The sequence below is a fragment of the Camelus ferus genome, chromosome 4, assembly GCF_009834535.1.
Source record: "Camelus ferus isolate YT-003-E chromosome 4, BCGSAC_Cfer_1.0, whole genome shotgun sequence".
Taxonomy (NCBI): domain Eukaryota; kingdom Metazoa; phylum Chordata; class Mammalia; order Artiodactyla; family Camelidae; genus Camelus; species Camelus ferus.
The window spans coordinates 75,162,415-75,168,596 of record NC_045699.1 but is presented as its reverse complement, the minus strand read 5'-3'; positions in this window follow the sequence as shown (position 1 = coordinate 75,168,596).

The window sequence follows — 6,182 nt, the reverse complement described above, 5'->3', positions numbered from 1 at the left end:
GTTTTAAATGAGGTTTCCGTCTCTTAATTTTCACATTTCCCCTGCTTTGCTCAAGATCTTACTCTGCAAGCATTGCTGATCAGCAGTCATGTCTTTCCTGGGTTCAGTGACTTTTTCTCTCCCTATGCCAGGAAAGACCTTTCCTGGGTGTCGTGTCCCACGTGGAAGTTCGGAAAGTGCATGGGCTGGAAACCTACTGAGGTCACATTCGAGTAACAAGGAGGAGTAGGAGGGAGATCTCTCAGGAATTTCCCATCTGAAGTCTGTGTCTTAGAACAGCAAGTGCACACTCACAGCTGAAAGAATGAAAAAGCACTTTGGAAATCTCAGTGGAGGGAAAAACGGCTGATAAACCTTTCCCCAAGATAGCAAAACTTCAAAGATTCTTAAGTTTGGAACTAAATGTTTATCAGTAATACAACCTGTAGGTTATGCATTCAGAAATCATGAATTTGGATAAGAATCCACAGTCAGTTAAGAGTCTGGATGAAAGAGAGAGACTTGTGTGAATTCTGAACCTTTTAATAGGCCTGGTCCTGACATCTTGGGTAAGCTGTCTGATCAGATGTCATCTGCTTCAATTCCTGGAAATCTTTACTTTCAGGCCACCAGGTGGTGTGCAGGTCCAGTCAGCCCACAGCAGTGGGTTTCTCGGCAGAAACCATGGAGGCCAGAGGAAGCAGCACATTTTCAGGTGTGGAAAGAGAAGAGCTGTCGTGTCCATCCAGAATTCTACACGCACCAAACATCTCCTTCAGGAGGAAGGTGGCATGAAGACAGTCTGAGATGAAGGGAAACTAGAGAATGTGTAGGTGGCAGACCTGCTCTAAAAGGGCTGTTAAAGGAGATTCTTCAGACAGAAGGCACAGGCCACCACAAGGAAACTCAGAACACTGGGATTGAGGAAGATCAGCAGAAATGGGGAACATCATAGACTGTTCTCCCCTCAAGCTCTTTAAAATATGTTGGATGTTGGGCGCAGAATCGCAGCACGGTCTCGGGGATTCCAGCGTCAGACAGTGTGATGTTAAGACAGCGACAGCATGAAAGGTCAGGGCAAAGAGACCAATGTGGTATGAGGTTTCTACCTCCCAGCTGAGTGCCAGGTGCTGGTTGCGAGAAGACGGTGGGAACCAACAGAGCAGACACAGTCACAGTCAGAACAGAAAGGCTTAAACGGCATACTAAAAAAGTTCAGATAACCCAGAAGAAGGCAGGAAAGGGAGAAAAGAGGAACAAAATAATAATAAATGTCGGGCCTAAATTCAAATGACCATTTTGAATTGAATTTCCAAATTCGAATGACCCAGAATTGGATGTGATGTAAATGGGTGGGTCTCACAGCCCAGGAAGCTCCACGGGCTTCAGGAGCCACGAGCCAGGGATGGATGAAGGCCACGTGTATGTTTCTTATTGTAAATCACAACATCTGAAACTGTTCACAGGAAACTCACAGTAAATGCTGGAGAGGCTGTGGAGGAAAGGGAGCCTCCCACACTGCTGGTGGGAACGCAGTTTGGTGCAGCCACTGTGGAAAACAGTACGGAGATTCCTCAAAAAACTAAACATAGACTTACCCTATGATCCAGCAACCCCACTCCTGGGCATACATCCAGAGGGAACTCTAATTCGAAAAGATACATGCACCCCAACGTTCACAGCAGCACTATATACAACAGCCAAGACATGGAAGCAACCTAAGTGTCCATCAGCAGAGGACTGGATAAAGAAGTTGTGGTGTATTTATACAACAGACTACTACTCAGCCATAAAAAAGACTGAAATAATACCATTTGCAGCAACATGGATGGACGCAGAGATCGCCATTTTAAGTGAAGGAAGCCAGAAAGAGAAAGAAAAATACCGTATGAGATTGCTTATATGTGGAATCTAAAAAAATAGGGACACTATGAACTCATCTATAAAACAGAAACAGACTTGCAGGCATAGTAAACAGTCTTATGGTTAATGGGGAAGGTGGGTGGGAAGGGATAGATTTGGGAGTTTGAGATTTACAAATGTTAGCCACTATATATAAAAACAGATTTTGAAAGTTTCTTCTGTACAGCACAGGGAACTATGTTCAATATCTTGTAATAACCTTTAATGAAAAAAATACGAAAACAAATATATGTATGTATATGCATGACTGGGACATTGTGCTGCACACCTGAAACTGACACATTGTAACTGACTTTACTTCAATTAAAAAATATGTAATGCTATAAATAAGTCACAGTAAAAGGATGGAAGATGATATACTGTGCAGATACTAATCAAAAGAAGACAGGAGTGAGTGGTTATGTTAATATCACACCAAATACATCTGAGAGCAAAGGGAATCACTGGGAAAGAGGGACATGACATATTGATAAAAGGGACAATTCTTCAAGAAGCCATAACAATTCTAAAGGTAGGTACCTAACAACACAGATTTAATAGAAAAAAATTTTGAAGCAAACATGGGCAGAACTGAAAGTGGAAACAGAAAATGCACAGTGACAGCTGGAGGGGGCAGCACTCCTTTCCCAGGAGCAGACAGGTGCAGGAGACAGCCAGCCAGCAAGGATACAAAGCGACTAAAAGAGCAGCTGGGCATGACGACCAGCACGCTTCACCAGCGGCAGGCAGCTCTGTGCGTGTTCTCCTCAAGTGCACGTGGAACAACCGCCGATAGGAAACACATCCTGTCAAAAAGACGAACCTGAGCAAATTTAAAATAATCAGTAACATACAGAGTGTGTTCTCTGACTGCACAGAATTCAGGTGGAACTCAGTTAAGAGAGCGACGTCAGGGAAATCCCCCAGTCACCTGGGAATTAAGCCACACAACGCTAAATAATCCATGGACCAAAGAGGAAGTCTAAAACAAATCCTAAAACATCTTGACCTGAATGAAATGAAAATACAGCATAGGAAAGAACTGCGAGGCGCAGCTAAAGCAGCGTTTCGAGGGAAACGTGTAGTAAGGCTGCTTCCATTAGAAAAGAAGAAAGGTCTCAAGGCAGTAGTCTAAGCTTACACACTAAGAAATCAGAAAAGGGAGAGCAATATACACCCAAACCAAGCAGAAGGAAGGAAATAAATACAAGAGCAGAAACAAACAAGAAGCAATCTGAAAACCAAAGAAGAAAAAAAAAAGTATGAAACAGAAAGCTGACTCTTTGGGGTGATCAATAAAATTGAGAAACCTCTGGCAACGCGGGCGAAGAAAATGAGAAAAAACAAATTACCAATGTCAGGAATGAAGGAGGTCTGTAGCAAAGGGATGGGAAAGGAATGCATGCGTGACCCTCTTCACACAGACGCAGCAGCCCGAGTGAAGTGGACCAGGTCCCCAAAAGCCAGGAGCCACCAACACTCACTCAGCACGAACCAGGTGGCTTGAAGGGCCCTGTCACCACTGGAGAAACTGAGTTTGTAACTATCGTCTGAAGAAGAAAGTCTCAGATGGTTTCACTGGCAAGTTGTATAAAACGTTTAAAGAAGAAACACAAAGCCTACAACCCCCCACCCCCAGGAAGTGAAAGAGGAAGGACACCTTCCCAGCTCACCTGCAGGCCCGGCGCTGCCCCCATCCTGACGCTGGCACCAGAGAGAAGGCTACAGACTCCTGTGAACAGCTGCAAAAGCCCTTACTTGGGGTAACCTGTCCTGTAAAGTCACGGAAGACTGCAGGTTAGCCAGTTCAGAACCCCTGACCCTGGGAGAAAGGCAAGGGCGAGCTCCTGAGAGCCTCTGGTCACAGCATTTTGATCAGCTGATCAATGCATACCCTTGCTTTGTGTCTGTTTCTGTTTAAAGACATCTCACTTTATAATAATCAACTATATTTTATATGACCAATCATGTATGTATTTAACTCATTAAGCCTAGCTCACAGGCAGCAGGGCTGTAACTTGCCTGAACGGAGCTCCTCTGGCATGTCTCCTTGCCAAGGTGCGTCTGGCCTTCTCACATTAGGACACCAGACAGCGCTTCAGCCCGACGCCTGGGTGCCGTTTCAAACAGAGAAATCGCCAGGAGAAGGCACAGCAGCACAGGAGCATGGCACTGAGCAGGCCGCGGGCGCCCTGTCCACGGTGGGAGCCGAGGCGGAAGCGGCCTGGCCTCACCCAAGCTCTGCCGGGCGTGGGTGCCGAGCTGCTCGAGGTTTGCTGCTCATGTCTGAAGATGATCTCAGACGCGCTCGCTCCGAGTGTGACTCTGGGATGACAAAAACTGCGGAGGTTAGTGAGCACATCTGAAAGTAAAACCCACAAATAACCAGGACCGCTGCGCTGGCAAATAACATCCAGTAAGACACACAGGAACTCACACCCACAGCCAAGTGAAGCTGATCCCGAGGACGGAGGGCTCGCTTCACATTCAGGAAACTCGACTGGTGAAACCCATCACGTGGCACGACAGAAGAGGAGAAACCCATGGATATGCTTAGGGATGAAGACAGAGCACGTGACAGAACCCAGCGCTCACTCTGGTGAAAACTTCTCCAGCAAAGTGGAGGGAACGCCCACCCACGACGGGGCCTGTGTGAGACCTGCAGCCAACGCCATGCTTGACGCTGAGCCTCCGACGCTCGTGCCTTCAGGTCGGGAGCAGGCATGGGTGTGCCCTCGCCACCCGTCCGCACAGCTGAGGTCTCGCCAGCATGGCGGCAGGGAAGAGGATAAAAGGTGGCACATGCCGTAGAGGAGGTCAGCCGTCCCTCCTTATAGACCTGGGGGTTGTCCACGTCAGAAATCCCAGGAAGTCTGTGCATGAACTCCCCGAACTGAGAAGTGGGCTTGGCGAGGTGGCTGGAGCAGGGTCCACCAGGAGGACCATTGGCATCTACTTCCACTAGTGGACAACTGAAGACTGGATTTTTTAAAACTGCTGTTTAGCAGGGAGGGTCTAGCTCAGGGGTAAAGCACGTGCTTAGCACGCACAAGGTCCTGGGTTCAATCCCCAATACCTCCAGTAAAAAATAAATAAAAACAAATAAACTAACGCTGCAAAAAATAAATAAAATGAAAGATAAAAAAAATTCACATTATAGGGGTGCCAGCAAGAGAAGAGAGAGAAAGGACCTGAGACAATTTTTGGAGAGATGATCACTGGAAACTTCCCCAGCTTGGGAAAGGAAACAGTCACCCACGTCCAGGAAGCGCAGAGGGCTCCACACAGGGTCCACCCAGAGAGGGACACACCAAGGCACACACTCATCAAACTGATAAAAAATTAAGAAGGATAAAAACCTAAAATCAGCAAGAGAAAACCAATGAATAACATGCAAGGGAGCTCCCATCAGGTTATCAGCTGATTTTTCAGCAGAAACTCTCCAGGCCGGAAGGGAGGGGCACGATGTATTTAAAGTGATGGAAGGGAAAAACTTGCAAACAAGAATACCCTATTCAGCAAGGCTCTTGTTCAGACTTGATGGAGAAATCAAAAGCTTCTCAGATAAACAACAGCTAAAAGAACTCAGCACCACCAAACCAGCTCTACAACAAATGTTAGGAACTTCTCTAGTCATCAAACCACAAGAAAGAGAACAAAAAGAAGAAAGAGGGAAAAAAGAAAGGCCTACAAAAGATTGCTTTGATGTTTGGGGTCTTTTGTGGTTCCTCATAAATTCTGGAATTGTTTGCTCTAGTTCTGTGAGGAATGTTGTATTCTGACAAGGGTTGCACTGGGTCTGTGGATTGCTTCGGGCAGTGTGGCCATCTTGACAGTGCTGATTCTTCCAATCCAAGAGCACAAGACATCTTTCCATTTCTTTGTATCTTCAATTTCCTTCATCAGTGCATTACAGTTTTAAGAGTATGGGTAACCTCCTTGGTTAGACTTATTTCTGGGTGTTTTGTTCTTTTTGATGTAATGGAAATGTTTATGCCAGTTATAAAATTCCAGTTTTTGAAGTGGAAAAAAAAAGTGAATGAAGGGCCACAAATGGCAAAACATCCTTCTTTCTTGTGGGTGAGCTGCCCTCTATTACACACATATGGTGCATCTTCTGTATCCACTCATCTGCTGATGTGCACTTAGGACGTTTCCACATCTTGGCGATTATAAACAATGTTGCTGTTAATAGTGGGGTGTATGTATCTTTTTGAATTAATTTTGATTTTGTGGTTGGCTTTATTCCTTTGATAACTATGCAAGCTCTAAATGTTCTTAGAAACAATGAACGGTGCATA